Source organism: Gopherus flavomarginatus, chromosome 7 (genome assembly GCF_025201925.1).
Source record: "Gopherus flavomarginatus isolate rGopFla2 chromosome 7, rGopFla2.mat.asm, whole genome shotgun sequence".
In the NCBI taxonomy this organism is placed as follows: domain Eukaryota; kingdom Metazoa; phylum Chordata; order Testudines; family Testudinidae; genus Gopherus; species Gopherus flavomarginatus.
In genome coordinates, this window is record NC_066623.1 from 100,455,138 (window position 1) to 100,474,462 (window position 19,325).

A 19,325-nucleotide genomic window follows, 5' to 3' on the forward strand; every position below is an offset into this window, starting at 1 on the left:
TGTTCAGCCAATTGCTAGGACAAACAAGTTTATTTTAATTTATAGGAGATAATTCTGCCTGCTTCTTATGTACAATGTCACCTGAAAGTGAGTACAGGCATTCGCATGGCACTGTTGTAGCCAGCATTGCAAGGTATTTACATGCCAGATATGCTAAACATTCATATGCCCCTTCATGTTTTGACTTGTAGGTTATAAAGTTTTACATTGCTTTGTTTTTGAGTGCAGTTATGTAAAAAAATAATTCTACTTTTGTAAATTGCAGTGTCACATTAAAGAGACTGCACTCTTAATTAATTGTGATTTTTAATCGTATGACAGCCCACCCAAAATATGCATAATACATTTAAATTGGTATTCTATTATTGTTTAATAGTGTGATTAAAAATGTAATCAATCACATCATTTTTTTAATCTCACAATTAATTGTAATTAATTTATTTAATCATTTAACAGTCCTAATTCTAACAGAAACATTTCCATTTCCCTTGCAGTCAATTACGTTTCTGCATCAGAGCCTAGGCCTGATTCTGGAGAACTGGCATGAACCTGTATCAATCTAAACCTTACTTACAGATTTACAGAGATTAAACCATGGGAAACCTATGTTTATTTGACCTATGTTTATTTATTTATTACCTTATAATAAATTCACAATCTGTGCTTTTATGTGAAACTGTTCCCTCTGCAAAATTCATGCACCTCTTTATAAATCAGTCTTGGAATTGCTCCAAAACCTCTGGGGAGGAGTGTTTACCAGAAATGAAAACACACTGTGGAACCAACATTAATATCAGACTCTGTCCCAAACTTCTCTGAAACAGACATTGAAGGCCAGGTTCTCAGCTCGGGTAAACGGGTGTAGCTCAGCCCTCTATGACAAATTTCATCTAGATCAGCAAGGTTTGTGGCCATGTAACCAACTGAAGCACTTTGCTTATTGATCACTCTGTAGCTAAGGGTATGTCTACATCTACAATTTTGCAGCGCTGGTTGTTACAGCTGTATTAGTACAGCTGTATAGGGCCAGCGCTGCAGAGTGGCCACACTTACAGCAACCAGCGCTGCAAGTGGTGTTAGATGTGGCCACACTGCAGCGCTGTTGGGCGGCTTCAAGGGGGGTTCGGGGAACGCGAGAGCAAACCGCGGGGAAGCAGGTCTCCTTTCCCGGTTTGCTCCAGTGTTCCCCGAACCCCCCTGCAAGCAGTTCTCCTTCCCCGCGGTTTGCTCTCGCGTTCCCCGAACCCCCGTGCAAGCAGGTCTCCTTCCCCGCGGTTTGCTCTTGCGTTCCCCGAACCCCCTCCCCGCAAGCAGGTCTCCTTCCCCGCGGTTTGCTCTCGCGTTCCCCGAACCCCCGTGCAAGCAGGTCTCCTTCCCCGCGGTTTGCTCTCGCGTTCCCCGAACCCCCGTGCAAGCAGATCACCTTCCCCGTGGTTTGCTCTCGCGTTCCCCGAACCCCCGTGCAACCAGGTCTCCTTCCCTGCGGTTTGCTCTCGCGTCCCCTGAACCCCCTCCCCGCAAGCAGGTCTCCTTCCCCGCGGTTTGCTCTCGCGTTCCCCGAACCCCCCTGCAAACCGCGGGGAAGGAGACCTGCTTGCACGGGGGTACGGGGAACGCGAGAGCACACCGCGGGGAAGGAGATCTGCTTGCACGGGGGTTCGGGGAACGCGAGAGCAAACCGCGGGGAAGGAGACCTGCTTCCCTGCGGTTTGCTCTCGCGTTCCCCGAACCCCCCTGCAAACCGCGGGGAAGGAGACCCGCTTGGGGGGGGATTCAGAGAACACCGGAGCAAACCGCGGGGAAGGAGACCTGCTTGATTACCAGAGAGGTATCCTCAGGTATGCTGGGATACCTGCTTATTCCACGGAGGTCAAGAAAAGCGCTGGTAAGTGTCTACACTTGATTACCAGCGCTGGATCACCAGCGCTGGATCCTCTACACCCGAGACAAAACGGGAGTACGGCCAGCGCTGCAAACAGGGAGTTGCAGCGCTGGTGATGCCCTGCAGATGTGTACACCTCCTAAGTTGCAGCGCTGTAACCCCCTCAACAGCGCTGCAACTTTGTGATGTAGACAAGCCCTAAGATTATTATGATGCTGTTTATCTGGTGTAAAAAGAAAATGAGCCAAACTTCATCATCTTTAAATATAATAAGAAAACAGAACATTATTCAATTTGTTTTCCAAGCACTGCTAAGAAATCTCTGGGGTGTGAATGTCGTGGGATTTGAACGTTTTATTTTTGCTCTTCTACTGCAGCAGAGTTTTTGACAGTGCAGGGGAGCCCTTTCTATTCTCAGTGCTTTTGGGCCTGATGTCACTTAACGATGAGACAGCTCAGTCTATGCCAAGACAGGACTGATTTAGACATATTCTTGTAAATGGACTGGGACTGAAGAAACTCATTGCATGTATTCAAGTCTGATTTAGATGATTAGGTCTCTGGCTTTGGCCAGTCTAACTCAGTTCACAAAGGGTAAAGTTTTCTTCACTGGGTGTAAGGTATTTTGCTATACTGTTGATCATTTTCTTCAAGTTTGTCACTCACTATAAATTGTAACGAAAATATACAAAGTGACGTTATATGAGAGATATTATTGTACTTGCACACTATGAAAGACTGTCATCACCTAATCATTTCTGTGCAAGTAATGTCTCTGCATACAGTATCCAAATGAAGATGCACACGAGTGTGTGAATGGAGCTATCCTGATTCATACCAGCTGAGGGCCTGGCCCTTAATGTGGAAACATTAGTACAAATATCTACGGCAGTGTCATCACTAGTCTTTGAATTTTTGTCACCAGAATGAATTTGTTTTTCAGGAAGTCTATTAACTTCACCACACTGTATTGTGTTTTACTAATTTGATCCATTAGTAATTCCACTCACTGTTCCCTATACAAAGAAAGATACAAAACATAAAAGAAAAATGAAAGGACTACCAAAGATATATGGAACAGTCTCTGACATTACCGTTCTCATGCTCTCATGACAAATGCAGAACTGAAAAGAGGAAACATGAAGTGAAGAAGCCACTGTAATAAAAATTGCAACAAGAATGAAAAATAGTACATTGCACTTACACAGTCTGAGGATCTCAAGGCATTGTCAAATAGACTTTATTATCCCATTTTATAGATGGGGAAAAAGACACAGATGGGGTAAGTGACTTCCCTAAGATAACACAGCAAGTTAGTGTCTTGAGTTGGGAGCAGCACTCAGGGTTAAATTACTTACCAAAGGACACTTATGAAGTCAGTAGCAGAGCTGGGGCTAGACCCCAGCTGTCCCCACCATCAGCCCTCTGCTCTAACTACGGTACAACATTCTGCAGCACAATCCTAACATCCATGTCAAGGTCTTGAAACTATACTCAAGCATCATTGGTATAGTGTCTGTTGACCATCATATGGTGTTGTCACTGAACAAAATCCACAGCAATGAGGAAGTTACTTCCTTTTAGGACAAAAAAGTTCAAAATCACCATTATAAACATAATTAAGGTATACGAAACAGATATTTCTACTTGCAATGTAAATTGCATCGTGGCTATAAGATGAACATGTTGCATTCATTTAGTGGATATTTGTAATGCTATGTTATCTTTAGCACAAATCTGCTATACAACAGAGCTCAGCAACTAGAAACAAAAGTATCCTTTAAAAAAAAAATCACATGATAGCATCCTTCATGCCTGGCCCTGTTGTGATTTTACACTGAGGGTGCATTTTAATTGATGAAATGTGCTACACAGCACAACCTGAAAAAGTAACAACCTTTAGTTACCATTTGGAGATGTGATGGAAGTGCCAGAAGTTAAATTCTTTCGACTAAATGAAATAACAGAAGCTCCCTATCCTTTCTTGAAGACGCTCATTAGTTTCAACTTCTATCACATTCTGTTTGCCATGGATTCCATCCAAGACTGACGGATGTAACTTATTAAGCAAGTGATAATTTCAGAACTCCAAGTGTCACTACTCTGTGGAAGCAGAGTTACCTTGGATAGGATCAGAGGTTTCGCTACCAGTGCTTTAAAGCTAGCATTATCACAGAGGGAATGATCACAAGGGAAAGAATGTTCCAAACAGTGTGAAAGATGCAAGTCAGGCATCTGAATGGACACATAAATAAGTCACGAATGTTTGAGAAATAGTCTGGTAGTTGGAAGCTTCAGCACACACAGGAAACCAAGTAAAGGAGAAGAGGGCACTGGTGTCTGGGAGGCAATGGAACAAGAGGCGTCTCTTAAATTCAGGCCCAAAATGGAAAACAATGACCTCTCAGACACCACAAAGTTTCCTCCAGCCAAGGGACTGATCCATAACTTTTCTGATCATGTGCCCAAAACTGCAATCTTTACACATGCAAGTAGTCCCATTGACTGCACTGGGACTACTCACATGAGTAAGAATTGCAGGAACGGACACTTGTGCCTCACCATAAATGCATGCGATGGCAAGGTGGGAATTATATAGTCCAATAAGACCTGAGCTTTTCAGATCAAGAAACAAGCAAGCAAATCAGTCCACACGATTCCCTCCTCATCTTTACCTTGAAAATTTAGTGCCACACTCCCTACTTTTCCAAAGATTTATCCATCTCCAGATGACATTTCATCTAACCCTATTCACTTGTACTTCCTGCCAGCTTCGGACATTGTGAATGGGGTTGTATAAAATAAGAACTGAGTCAAAGCCATATTTCAAACTGAACCTATCCCCTTCCCAGCCACTCCTTTCCTGTATGTGCACGTGCATGCACCCAATTACTTTCTCTCATGCCTCAGTTTTGCTGGCTTTGCCCAGAAGCAGAGATACCATTAGAAAAAGCTACTTTTTGTGCTGTATCTAGTTTAGATGAAACCAGACTTCTAAAACAGAGGGATCTAAATAAATTCACCTATCTTAATTACTAGTTGCTTATTGACTTGAACAGGAATTCTGTATCTTTTGAGGTTCCCTCACCACTAGTTGTAAACTTGTTTCTTCAACTGAAAATAAAGGGGGTAGGGGAATATCCAATCTAGAATATCGGTGCTAAACTTCATTATTTTGTGAAGAGGGTTTTTGGATTCAAATCCCAGTATCTGTTTGGATCTGGCTTTGAATCCCACTGAAAGGGGCCTCATTTTTAAAATCTACTTTGGCTGCCGGCTCAAACTAGTGGAAACCTTTCAGTGGGTCTCACAAGACTTCTATGATTTTCTGCTGAAATTTCGTGAGAACAGCTTGTAAGAGTGTGGCAGCACCAAATCTAAGCCTAGGCTTATGTTTGGTTCACACAAGACACTGAACTCTGAATTCTAGACTAAACCACATCCAAATATCACCTCCTTAGCCTATCTTAATTCCATTTTGTGCACAGAAATTCTGGCTGAATTGCTTCAACTTCAATCCATAACCACTTTTCTTTCCCTTCTCTCTCCGCTATTTAGTTACTTTGAAAAATCTAACAGGCAAATATTATTTTTTGCCAGATCTCCTTATGAGTAGTTCCTTCCACAGCCTTCCCTGGTTAAGGGTCAGTCCATGTTTCCACTGTAGCCACGGTTGCACTTAGGTGGCTGCTACAGGTTTGGAGATCTTTATCCATTCATTTAAAATAATAATAAAGCCGAGGCCCAGACTGAAGAAAGAGAACAATGTTTTCCTGGAGTCAGATATTCTGTGACTGTAGCGACATGGCTGAGCTGGGGAGCTCTCTCAGGCATAGCTTAATGGCATTTCTTTGAAGATGTCAAAAACTTATTTCAGCTTATACGTTTAACAGTATCCACCACAATGGCTAATAAACAGCCTCTATTCCCACTGGTATACCATAAAGGTATTTAAAATTCCTACCATTCACTGGAACGGTATGTGCAATCTTCAGCCAATTCTCAGCCTTTGCTTTTGTTAGCACTTTGAGACTTGCTTTTCCCCCTATAATCTATCCAATTCCCCACTTCTTTGTCTGACCTCTTAAGACACCCACCTTGAAGCCTTTTCCTTACCCTTGATGCACTTTTGCATCACCTTGTTTATCATTCTACTATGTGTATTTATTGCGAGAGCAGTGGGGCATCCTTGCCTATCCTTGGTGGATGCAGTCATTCTTCATTGAGCACTTTCTGTTGTCTCTGTTTCTCCTGTGGTCCTGTGCTGTATTTCACCCACCACTGCTGGCATACTTCAAATGTATGCTTTACTGGAAGTCTACATCTTCATTCTTCTCCCTTTTTGGTCTCACTTCCATCTTAATTAGATATGTGATTAGATTATGATTATTATTGTTTGTGAGCTCCTGTGCACATTCATTCCACGGTCACTCCATTACTCAGTACTAAGACAAGAATTGCTCTGTAGGGAGCAAACTTTGCCTTCACTTACAGCCATCAGTGCATGCATGCAACTGAGGACTCTAGATTTCTTAGGGGGCAAAACTGCAGGTGCTAAACATGCCTACATAAAGGTCAAAAGAAGTTTAAAAGTATCATGTTTGCTGCATGGGGATCAAAAACTGGGCTGGAACCTCACAAATACATAATGTCTTGCAAGATTTCTAGCACTTTCTGCTTCTGGCTGGGCAGGAAAAACTATCCTCAATGTAAGTCTATAGCCTATTCATTATATTTTCTTGGATTCATAGGTTTTAAATCCAGAAAAGCCCATTAGATCAGCTAGTCTGACATCCTGTACATAACACCGGCCAGAGAATTTTATTATTCCTGTATTGAGCATAATAACCTGTGCTTGACTAAAGTATATTCCATATTGCAGCATTCCTGCCTTTATGTCTAGCATAAACATAACAATGCAAAGATACATGACACCAAAATCTAATGGTCTGGAAAAGGTAATCAGTATTATTTGCATTACTGTAGCTCTGCATGCTGTCCAAACATACAGTGAGAGACAGTTTCTATCCCAAAGAACTTACAATATCAACAGATAAAACTTTTTCAAATTTTAGTTAGTTTGAGGCTAACTTTTGGGCTCTGCTGCTGGATCTTATTTTCCCTGAATCAGTTTGCTCATCTCTAATATTCCTGGGATGTTCTGGACTATAGCAAGGAAACCCTTCAATGTAGTGCATGTTGTTGAAATATTGCTAAATCCTGACTTGAAGGATAAAGCATTTATCTTTATAGCAGGGTATGAAAAGGTAATTGCCACACATTAAAGTAGACATTGGTGCTTATTAAGGCCATAAGAAAACAGGAAGCTAATAGTTTATATTTCGAAACATTTTATACACCCTGATTAATCTTCACAACATGTGAAAGTACTTAAGTATTATTCCCATTTCACAGATGACACAGTGGAGACACAGAGGTTTAAGGGCCTGTTGCATCTCCCATTGAAGTTGTAAGCAGGGTCTGAATGAAGTTTCCCCTGACGTCTGGTGACAAATTGAGGGGAAAAGACTTCTGGAGCAGACCATGTTTGCATAGACCTAGCTACTCTGCCTAGGTATTCAGCAGACAGAGCTACTTTGCCAAAGTGATCAGTTTTGGCTGGTTTGGGGTTACAATTAACTTGAGTAGGGACAATCTTCACTCGTTGATGTATTTTGCTTTCTACAACCAACTCTCTGTACAACTTTTCATGAGTGATGTACCCAAATACTTGGATGCTAATATCTAAACTGTACTGTTAAATTTATTCACCTAAATTTGAATTATTGCTGATTATGCACTATATGTATCTTATGATTTTTAAAACAAACTTTGTATTTGTGGATAATCTAAGCACTATACCCAGATGTACAGACACTCTTTTCTTAACCTGTTTAACATCAGCTTTAATAAAATTTTTAAATTTGAATGCAGGGGTAATGAAATGTTATCCTTATTGCATGAGTAAAGGGCAGCAGATCTGTACTTAGCATGCCCTGATCAAGGGAGGCACCCTAAATTGAACCTCACTTGCTAAAAAGGCCAGTGGAAGTCAGAGGGGGTGGGGACAGGTGTTTCTAGACACCACGTGACTCTCACCTCTCTAGTGTTTAAAGGCAAGCTAATTGGACAGTGATTGCAATGAGCTGTCTCGGGGCTAAGACTTAGAACTGATGCGGGGATAGTGTTGCAATGAAAGACAATGCAGAAGCTACACTAGCAGTAAGTTTCCCTGTGAATCACTAAGCGCTAGAATCCTCAAGATCTGGGCTAAGTGGTGAAACCTCAGAATGCGACAAACAGAAGCAGTGATAGCAGCGGCAGAGCTGAGCAGAGGCAGAGAGATCAGGGGCAGTGAGCCGCAGGCGGCAGCAGAGAAAACAGAGGCAACAAGCTAAGTCTAAAGCAAACTGCAAAGAGTTACAAAGAGATCTCACAACACTGACTGACTGGGCAAGAAAATGGCAGATGACATTCAACATTGACAAATGCAAAGTAAGGCACATTGGAAAACATAATCCCAATTATACATACAAAATGATGGGATCTAAATTATCTGTTACAACTCAAGAAAGAGAACTTGGAGTCATTACGGACAGTTCTCTGAAACATCCACCCAGTGTGCAGCGGTAGTTAAAAAAAGCTTACAGAATGTTGGGAACCATTAGGAAAGGGATAGATAAGACAGAAAATATCATAATGCTACTATTTAAATTCATGGTATGCCTATACCTTGAATACTGTGTGCAGTTCTGGTCACCCCATCTCAAAAAATATGTGTTAGAGTTGGAGAAGGTACAGAAAAGGGCAACAAAAATTATTAGGGGCATGGAACAGCATCCATGTGACCAGAGATTAAAGAGACTGGAACTTTTCAGCTTGAAAAGGGGAGAGCTGGGGGGATCTGACAGAAGTCTATAAAAACATGACGGGTATGGAGAAAGTAAGTGTTATTTACTCCTTCACATAACACATGAACCAGGGGTCACTCAATGAAATTAATAGGCAGCAAGTTTAAAAACAAACAAAAAGGAAGTACTACTTCACACAATGCAGTCAGCCTGTGGAACGTGTTGCCAGGGGATGTTGTGAAGGCCAAAACTATAACGGGGTTAAAAAAAACCTAGATAAGTTCATGGAGGATAGATCCATCAATAGCTATTAGCCAAGAGGGTCAGGAATGCAACCCCATACTCTGGGTGTCTTACGCCTCTGATTGCCAGAAACTGGGAGTGGATAACAAGGGATGGATCACTTGCTAATTGGAATGTTCTGTTAATTGCCTCTGAAGCGCCTGGCACTGGCTCCTGTCAGAAGACAGGATACTTTGTGAGATGGACCATTGGTTTGACCCAGTATGGCCGTTCTTATGTTCTTAAGCAGCCAGCAACAGCAGAGAAAACAGAAGCAGCAGCGGTGAGGAGCAGCAGAGGCTGCAGCAGCAACAAGACATTTGCTGAGAAGGCAGCAGTAGCAGAGGCCTGGCTCAACACTCCACCCCCTCTGAAGGAGCAGGAGGTGAACCCATGTGAACACACCTCTGAACGCTGGGTCCTCGCTGACTGAGGACAACCAAATGTGAGTGGGGAGAAGTGGAGGGAAAGGGGAATGGCATGTTAAAGTGATATTCGTTCATTGGAGTTTCACACTGCAAGGTGGGAAATTGAGGCCAAGGACACTGTCCAACGTACTGTGGGGCGTCGGTATGCTTACGGTCATATGGTTTCAAATCACGGTCGTGGTGTTTTCCCAAACTAATGCTGGGTGCCCTTTCCATTTTAATAAAAATTTTCCTTTTCCAGTGCTTACGAGTGGGGAAGTATTGCCTCTTAGGGCTGGTCTACACTACTGCGGTAAGTCGACTTAACTTATGCTACTTCAGTTACGTGAATAACGTAACTGAAGCTGATGTAGCTTAGGCTGACTTACCACAGTGTCTACACAGCGCTCTGTCAAAGGGAGACCCTCTCTCATCGACTTCCCTTACACTTTTCAGGGAGCTGGAGTACCAAAGTTGATGGTAGAGCACTCTGCGATCGATTTAGAGTGTCTTCACTAAACCCGCTAAATCAACACCAATGCATCAATTGCAGCAGTGTCCGTCTACCTGTAAGTGTAGACATGGCCTCAGAGGCACCCAGGGTGGTGTTTGGTCTTCCCAAATTACTGGTTGGGGGCTCAAGCTGGTTCTCTTTTGTCTCATTAAACGAAACCCCTAGATATTGGACCCTGGCACTTTTTGCTGACACCACCTGGCAGAAGGGTTACGAAGTCAATAGAAAAACTCACACGGACTTCCACAGGAGTTGAGCCAGAATCTAAGTGACGTGCCCAAGGTTGCACAAGAAGTCTTTTTATGAGTTGGGATTTGAATTTAAGAGTTTCTGTCTCTCAGCCCACTACAACATTCTGCATTCCTTTACCTTGCCAGAGATCCTGTTCTCTTTGGAAATCACATTTGTTCTGGGTTTGTAATTGGCAGAAAGAAATGGATGGCAAAGACTCGGCAGAAGATGACTATGAATTGGACTCTGATGCTGATATTAGTCACAATGTTGTGGGTGTGTATTTAAGACCGACAGACCCCGGTCATTGGCGGGTGGGATTGAATCTGGAACCTCGAGCAGCTAAATGCATGAGCTAAAAGCCACATGGCCCTTAGCTAAGGCTACAGCATACTCATTAATCTCTAAGTGATCTAAGTGCCACTAGAAGGGACAGAAAACCACACACAGAAGGTGGGTGGGTTACATACTTCTCCTAGCTGAGATAGTGCATCCTGAACTTCAGAGACTTCCCAGTTGATATCCTGGACGAGCCCCCACTTTTAACACCGACAGACTCCAGTCACTGGCGGGCGGGATCAAACCTAGGACCTCGGGAGCTAAATGTACGAGCCTCTACTGCGTGAGCTAAAAGCCACGTGGCCTTTAGTATCAGAGGGGTAGCCATGTTAGTCTGTATCCACAAAAACAACAAGAAATACAGTGGCACCTTAAACTAACAAATTTATTTGGGCATAAGTTTTCGTGGGTAAAAAAAACACTTCTTCAGATGTAAGGAGTGAAAATTATAGATAAGAACATAAGAACGGTCGTACCGGGTCAGACCAAAGGTCCATCTAGCCCAGTATCTGTCTACCGACAGTGGCCAATGCCAGGTGCCCCAGAGGGAGTGAACCCAACAGGCAATGATCAAGTGATCTCTCTCGTGCCATGCATCTCCATCCTCTGACGAACAGAGGCTAGGGACACCATTCTTTACCCATCCTGGCTAATAGCCATTTATGGACTTAACCATCATGAATATATCCAGTTCTCTTTTAAACACTGTTACAGTCCTAGCCTTCACAACCTCCTCAGGTAAGGAGTTCCACAAGTTGACTGTGCGCTGCATGAAGAACTCCCTTTTATTTGTTTTAAACCTGCTGCCTATTAATTTCATTTGGTGACCCCTAGTTCTTGTATTATGGGAATAAGTAAATAACTTTTCCTTATCCACTTTCTCAACATCACTCATGATTTTATATACCGCTATCATATCCCCCCTTAGTCTCCTCTTTTCCAAGCTGAAGAGGCCTAGCCTCTTTAATCTTTCTTCATATGGGACCCTCTCCAAACCCCTAATCATTTTAGTTGCCCTTTTCTGAACCTTTTCTAGTGCTAGAATATCTTTTTTGTGCTGAGGAGACCACATCTGTACACAGTATTCAAGATGTGGGTGTACCATGGATTTATATAAGGGCAATAATATATTCTCAGTCTTATTATCTACCCCCTTTTTAATGATTCCTAACATCCTGTTTGCTTTTTTGACTGCCTCTGCACACTGCATGGACATCTTCAGAGAACTATCCATGATGACTCCAAGATCTTTTTGCTGTCTCGCTGTAGCTAAATTAGCCCCCATCATATTGTATGTATAGTTGGGGTTATTTTTTCCAATGTGCATTACTTTACATTTATCCACATTAAATTTCATTTGCCATTTTGTTGCCCAATCACTTAGTTTTGTGAGATCTTTTTGAAGTTCTTCACAATCTGCTTTGGTCTTAACTATCTTGAGTAGTTTAGTATCATCTGCAAACTTTGCCACCTCACTGTTTACCCCTTTCTCCAGATCATTTATGAATAAATTGAATAGGACTGGTCCTAGGACTGACCCTTGGGGAACACCACTAGTTACTCCTCTCCGTTCTGAGAATTTACCATTAATTCCTACCCTTTGTTCCCTGTCTTTTAACCAGTTCTCAATCCATGAAAGGGCTTCCCTTTTATCCCATGACAGCTTAATTAACGTAAGAGCCTTTGGTGAGGGACCTTGTCAAAAGCTTTCTGGAAATCTAAGTACACTATGCCCACTGGATTCCCCTTGTCTACATGTTTGTTGACCCCTTCAAAGAACTCTAATAGATTAGTAAGACACGATTTCCCTTTACAGAAACCATGTTGACAATTGCTCAACAGTTTATATTTTTCTATGTGTCTGACAATTTTATTCTTAATTATTGTTTCGACTAATTTGCCTGTCTACCGACTTAGACTTACCAGTCTGTAATTGCTGGGATCACCTCTAGAGCCCTTTTTAAATATTGGAGTTACGTTAGCTAACTTCCAGTCATTGGGTACCGAAGCCAATTTAAAGGACAGGTTACAAACCTTAGTTAATAGTTCCGCAACTTTACATTTGAGTTCTTTCAGAACTCTTGGGTGAATGCCATCAGGTCTCGGTGACTTGTTAATGTTGAGTTTATCAATTAATTCCAAACCTCCTCTAGTGACACTTCAATCTGTGACAGTTCCTCAGATTTGTCACCTACAAAAGCCAGATCAGGTTTGGGAATCTCCCTAACATCCTCAGCCGTGAAGGCTGAAGCAAATAATCCATTTAGTTTCTCCACAATGACTGTATCGTCTTTAAGCGCTCTCCCCCACTCTCACTCACTTTTGTATTTAGATATAGGCATATATATAATGGCACATGAAGGGAGTTACCTTACAAGTGGAGAACCCAGTGATGACAAGGCCAATTCAGTCAGGGTGGATGTGGTCCACTCTCAATAACTAATGAGGAGGTCTCAATACCAAGAGAGGGAAAATTGCTTTTGTAGTGAGCCAGCCACTCCCAGTCCCTATTCAAGTCCAAATTAATGGTGTTAAGTTTGCAAATGAATTGCAGCCCTGCAGTTTCTCTTTGAAGTCTGTTTTTGAAGTTTTTTTTGTTGAAGGATGGGTACTTTTAAATCTGTTATTGAACGTCCAGGGAGATTGAAGTGTTACCCAAAGCGACACTGCTATTTTTAGTGGGCTAGCTCAAGCACGTCTTGCACTTCTGTCTACCCGAGCTGGGAAGCATGCTCCCAGCTAGGGTTGCCAACTTTCTATTGGCACAAAACCGAACACTCTAGCCCTGCCCCTTCCCTGAGGCCCCGCTCCCCCGTTCACTCATGCCCTCTCCCTTGGTGGCTTTCTCTCTCCCACCCTCACTCACTTTCACTGGGTTGGGGTAGGGGGCTGGGGTGGAGGAGGGGGTGAGGGGTCTAATTGGGGGTGGGGCTCCAGGGTGGGGCAGGGAGTTTGGGTGTGTGGGGGGGGAGGGCTCTGGGGTGGGGCTGGGGATGAGGGGTTTGGAGTGCAGGAAGGGGCTCCAGGCTGGGGCTGAGAGATTTGGAATATGGGAGGGGGCTGCGGGTTGAGGCAGGGGGTTGGGATGTGGGAGGAATGAGGGCTCTGGGCTGTGGGTGCTGGCTCTAGGGTGGGGCTGGGGCTGAGGGATTTGGAATATGGGAGGGGGCTGCGGGTTGTGGCAGGGGGTTGGGATATGGGAGGAATGAGGGCTCTGGGCTGTGGGTGCTGGCTCTAGGGTGGGGCTGGGGATGAGGGGTTTGGGGCGCAGGAGGGGACTCCAATCTGGGGGATGGGGATGAGGGACTTGGAATGTGGGAGGGGACTGCAGGTTGTAGGAGGGGGTTGGGATGCAGGAGGGGGTGAGGGCTCTGGGGTGAGGCCCGGGATGAGTGTGGAATGGGGACCTAGGCTGGGGCAGGCGGTTGAGGTGTGGGGGGGGTGAGGGCTCAGGGCTGGGGTGCAGGCTTTGGGTTTGGGGGGCTCAGGGATGGGATGCAGTAGGGCGTACAGGCTCTGGGCTGTGGGTGCGGGGTTTGGGCTGCAGGAGGGGGCTCGGAGTTTGAGGTGGGGGCTTACCTTGGCGGCTCCTGCTTGGCGGTGCTGTGGAGCCAAGGCAGGCTGCCTGCTTGTCCTGGGGCATTGTGCTGCGCCCCGGAAGCGGGCAGCAGGTCCGGCACCTAGGTAGGGGAGGGGGGGCCAGGAGGCGCCGCACACTGCTCTCACCCTCAGGCACCATTCCCCCAGCTCCCACTGACCAGGAACCACAGCCAATGGGAGTGTGGAGCCGGTGCTCAGGGTAGGGGCAGTGTGCGGAGCCTCGTGGGCCCCACCACCACCTAGGAGCCGGATCTGCTAGCCGCTTCCAGGGCGCAGAGCAGTGCTCCATGACAGGTAGGGGCTAGCCTGCCTTGGCTCCGCAGCACCACGGACTAGACTTTTAATGGCCCAATCGGCAGTGCTGATTGGAGCCGCCAAGATCCCTTTTTGACCCACTATTCCAGTCGAAAACCGGACACCTGGTCACCGTACTCCCAGCTACAGCAAAGACATAACCTTAGAGTTACAATTCTGCCTATTCCCTCTTGCTTCTGGACTGGAGAAGTTTGTTACAGCCCTTCACTAGTTTCGGCACACTCCCCTTACCTCCTCGCATCTGCTCAGCTCCTCTGGCTACACATGCGAGGTTAGATACAAGGCTTCATCCAGCCCCTTTCCACTCATCTGCTTGGTGCAGGAGCATTGAGTCCTCAGTCTGTTCTTGACTCCAGGCCAGAGCCAAGATGCATGGAAGCTGTGCAGAGGAAAGGGATGAGGCAGGAAGGAGGAGGAGTGTGCTTATGCCTTCACTGAACAGTCAAATAACTGCTAGGGACAATCTAGCTCTTATAGCATTTTCACAGATTTCAGGCCACAAGGGACCATCATAATCATGTAGTTGACCTCTCAGATCATAAGAAGAGATTTGATAGTGATGACCACGTGAAGCCTACCTTTTCTACAGAATTTAAAAGCCATTCTAGAGAATTTAACAGAGAATTATATCCCTGCTAAAGAATTCTCTCTCCTGCAGAATTCTATATTAAATTCCATAGGCCTTTTGCACCAGGGCTGTATGCTAAATCCATGGTGCCTTTTGCTGTAGCAGGTCACTGTCTGATCCATTCTACTGTGTTAATCAGACATAAAAAATCCAGCAACATCAAGGAAAATTAAAAAAGGTGAAGAACTTTATTACTCACTTTGTATGTGCAGCTACAAACAAATTGTTTGCAGCTTTTATTGATCAGAGAAGGCTGAGTAAGTGGTATTGTAGGACACAGGAGGAAATAATCAAAGAATACAATTAATATACCAGTCACAGTACCTGAAATCTAAGAGTCAATGAAAGAAGTGTAAATAAAGTACTCCAGAGAAATGAAACTCCATGGTGTGAATATCAAGTTATTTACAACAGCACCAACATCAATGAAAGCATTTTCCTCATTCAGACATTTAATAAATCCAGTCTATAATCATTGCTTTAAAGAATTAATTACGGCAGCAAAAGCCACATTTCACCGACTCTGAAATGAAAGGTCAGCAGGAGCTTAGTTTCCTCTGTAGGGGGCGCACTGCTTTTTGAAATTTTACTCTGGTACATGGTGTAAGGAATTTGAGAGTCATTTGCCAAGAAGGAAAGAAAAGGCAGCATCAGTCTGTGCACAGAATGGCTAAAACTGGAGTGTTTAATATATAGCTGGGATCCAACACACAATGATACAAGATGTCCTATAATAAATTCTGCTCCCACATCAATTCTGCCTCTCTGATCCCCTCAGTTCTGCCCTCCCCCACCCCTGCCTCACCTCTACTCCTCCTGGGTATCCTGGGGGCTCTCCTCTCCCAAGCCTGTGGGGAGAAGGTAAAAGGAGCAGGGGTGCCATCCAACTGCTCATAGGAGGGGTAGGGGAGAAGGGAATGGAGCAGCCCTGAGCTGTCGGGCTCTTTCTGCTTCCACCCTCCTCCCTCATAGACTTTAAGGCCAGAAGGGACCATCATGATTAAGGTTAAGATTTTGTCATGAGTATTTTTAGTAAAAGTCACGGACAGGTCACGGGCCATAAACAAAAATTCACAGAAGCACATGACCTGTCTGTGACTTTTACTAAATACCTGCCAGGGGAGGGGGAGAAGTAATGGTCTGAGCCCCACTGCTGCAGGGCTGGCTGCCACTCCAGCTCTGCTGCTGCAGTGGGTACGGAAGTCACAGAGGTCAGAATCTGTGACCTCTGTGACACAATCATGAACTGCCAGTCTGACCTCCTGCACATCGCAGGCTACAGAATCTCATCCATCCGCTCCTGTAATAGGACCATACCCTTTGGTTGAGTTACTGAAGTCCTCAAATCTTGATTTAAAGACTTTAAGTTACAGAGAATCCACATTTACTCTAGTTCAAACCAGCAAGTGACCTGTGCCCCATTCTGCAGAGGAAGGCAAAAAACAAAATAACAAGACAACCCCTCCCCCCCAACAAAACCCCCCTCATCCGTCAGGGTCTCTGCCAATTTGACCTGGGGAAAAATTCCTTCTTCTCTCCCAAACACGGCAATCAGTTAGACCCTGAGCATGTGGGTGTGACCCACCAGCCAGACAATGGGGAAAGAATTCTATGTCGTAACTCAGTCTTCCCCATCTAGCATCCCACTGCTGGCCATTGGAGAGATTTGCTAATAGCAGTGACAGTTGGGCCATACTGAATTGTAGGCAATTTCATCATATCATACCATCCCCTCCATAAACTTATCAAGCTCAGTCTTGAAACAAGTTAGGTTTTTTGCCCCCACTGCTCCCCTTGGGAGGCTGTTCCAGAACTTCACTCCTCTGATGGTTAGAAAGCTTCGCCTAATTTCAAGCCTAAACTTGTTGATGGTCAGTTCATACCCATTTGTTCTTGTGCCAGCATTGGCACTTAACTTACTGTAAACAACTTCCCTCTCTCCTGGTGTTTATCCCCCTAATGTATTTATAGAGAGCAATCACACCTCCCCTTAGCTTTTGTTTTGTTAGGTCAAGACAAGCTCCTTAAGTCTCCTCTTGTAAGGTAGGTTCTCCATTCCTCTGATCATCCTCGTAGCCCTTCTCTGCAACTGTTCCAATTTGAATTCACCTTTCTTAAATATGGGAGACCAGCACTGCACACGTTATTCCAGATGAGGTCTCACCAGTGCCTTGTGTGTGGGGTAGTCATCCCATTACATCATTGTACAAGGCCAGAAGAGGTAAATTAGATCAATTAATCTATAGGCTGCACTTGAAGGTAAGCCAGGGAGTGCTAAGGCCTATTTGGCTGAGGAAGCCCAGCTGGGGGAGAAGCTACGCTGGGATTATAAAGCCAGGAATCTGGCAACAGAAGGGGGGCTGCAGAGAAGTAGTCTGCAATCACTCCCAGGGAGAAGGCAGGTGTGGTTGGGGCTACAGAGGCAGGTAGCCTACGATTACTTCCTGGAAGGAGGGAGTTTGGGCTGGCAAATCTAGAGGAGTGGGACCAGAAGGTATGGAAGAGGCTCAGAAAAAGGCAGCAAGGTCCAGGAAGGAACAGACCCTAGCTGCTGACTACAGGGTCCCTGAGCTGGAACCCAGAGTAGAGAGTGGGCCTGGGTTCCCTACATGCCACTGAGGGAATGGCACCTGAGACTGCTTATGAGAAGAGACTTTGACTCACCTCTGGAAAGGGAAAAAATGGAGTGATCTGGCCGGAGGCCCAAGTCACAAAGAGAAGGCTGCAGTTCCTGGAATAACACATATTCTGCAGAATGAGGAAGTGACAGAGTGTGACCGCCAGAAGGGGCGTCAGCCTGGTAGAGCTAATCCCCAGAACCACCAGGAAGCGGCGCCCTCCAGCCTTGAGCAGAGCGCCCCTGTCACAAATAGTAATAATGATTTCTTGACTTTCCTGGAAATACCTCACCTCCTGTGATAATAGTGCCAGCTCCTGTGGGAAACAGGGAGAGCTTTGCCTGTTTCCTGCAGTAGCCTTGACTGGATGGTCTTCCCCCAGGAGGTGGGCAAGTACCAGGAGGGAACTTCAGAAGACAGAGTATTCCCCTGCTGTGAGCGATTGACTAGGGGGCAGAACCAGACAAGTTGCAAGCGGGCTGAAGTACTTGTTGCAAGGGATCTAGGGAACCTGCACACAAAAAAGTATTTAATGTAATCACAGGACTCTAGGACTGGAGCTTTAGGAGAAACACCAAATATTGGGAAAGTTGATGATACTGAGCTATGACAAAAATAGATTACCTGTAAGAAGATAACATTATGAGGACACTGAATATGGAAAGAGGTATTAGGAAATGGATCAGATGAAGAATAAAGCTATATGCTGAACCTGGTATTCTGAAGAGGTTGCTATATATTTATTTACAGCAGTTAAGAAAGGAAAGGGCTGATGTTTTTCATTATTTATATTATTGTAACACCTACAGTCTATTAGGTGCTGTACAGATACATATAAAGACATAGCCTCTGTACCAAAGATCAAAGCGTTCTGTGTAATCTTACACTCTGATATCAATATCTTGTGCAATGCAGTCTTGAAGACAGATGAAATCCCATTTTTTGAGAGTTTGAATATACAAGGAGTACAGCTTCAAAGGGAAAAGTATTTACAAGATTAAACTTGGGATGGGTTTCTTATGTCCCATCTCAGAGTGCGAGACTCTTTTGGGGCAGGGCTGCCCAGAGGATTCAGGGGGCCTGGGGTCTTTGGCGGCGGGGGGCCCCCGCCACCGAATTGCTGCCGAAGACCTGGCACTTCAGCGGGGGGTCAGGGCGGAAGGACACCCTGCTCCAGGGGCCCCGAAAAAATCTCATGGGCCAGGGCAAATTGCCCCATTCTCTCCCGCACCCCCCCAGGCGGCTCTGTTTTAGGGTTTTCTACAGGGATGTCCATTGATACAAAACAGTAAGGTCACAACCAATCTCAGTGAAACATCAATCACTGCAGCACTGACTGCAGACACTAGCTGAAACGACACAGCGCAATGCAGTCTGTGCTGGACTGAAAGTAATTTCACCTCTCATGCCACATTAAATACAAGCAATCCATTACAAAAGAAGCCCTGAAATGTTCTATCGTTACAGAGGGATTTTGAAAATTGATCCTGTCAGATCTGGCTAACACTTATCCACACAAACTCATGCTTTCTCGAATTTGAAAAGCTGGTCTGCTAACTCGCTTGCTCTCCACTTCTCTACCGTAAAAAACAGCAATGATTTAATGCAAGAAGTTATTTTAAGACCATCATATCATAGCATGAAGTCATCAGTTCTAT

The 19,325-nt window shown here is 44.7% G+C and overlaps 1 long non-coding RNA gene across 4 annotated transcripts in view; it reads left to right on the forward strand.

Moving 5' to 3' along the window:
* LOC127055278 (uncharacterized) overlaps positions 1 to 19,325 on the forward strand; it is a 138,526-nt gene that overhangs the window by 85,935 nt on the left and 33,266 nt on the right. For 3 of the 4 annotated variants that reach the window (XR_007775444.1, XR_007775442.1, XR_007775445.1), the window contains exon 4: positions 9,266 to 9,460. This is a non-coding gene — a long non-coding RNA (uncharacterized LOC127055278). Of the gene's footprint in view, positions 1 to 9,262; positions 9,461 to 19,325 lie in introns of all 4 variants that reach the window. The other variant, XR_007775443.1, reaches the window with a different exon arrangement.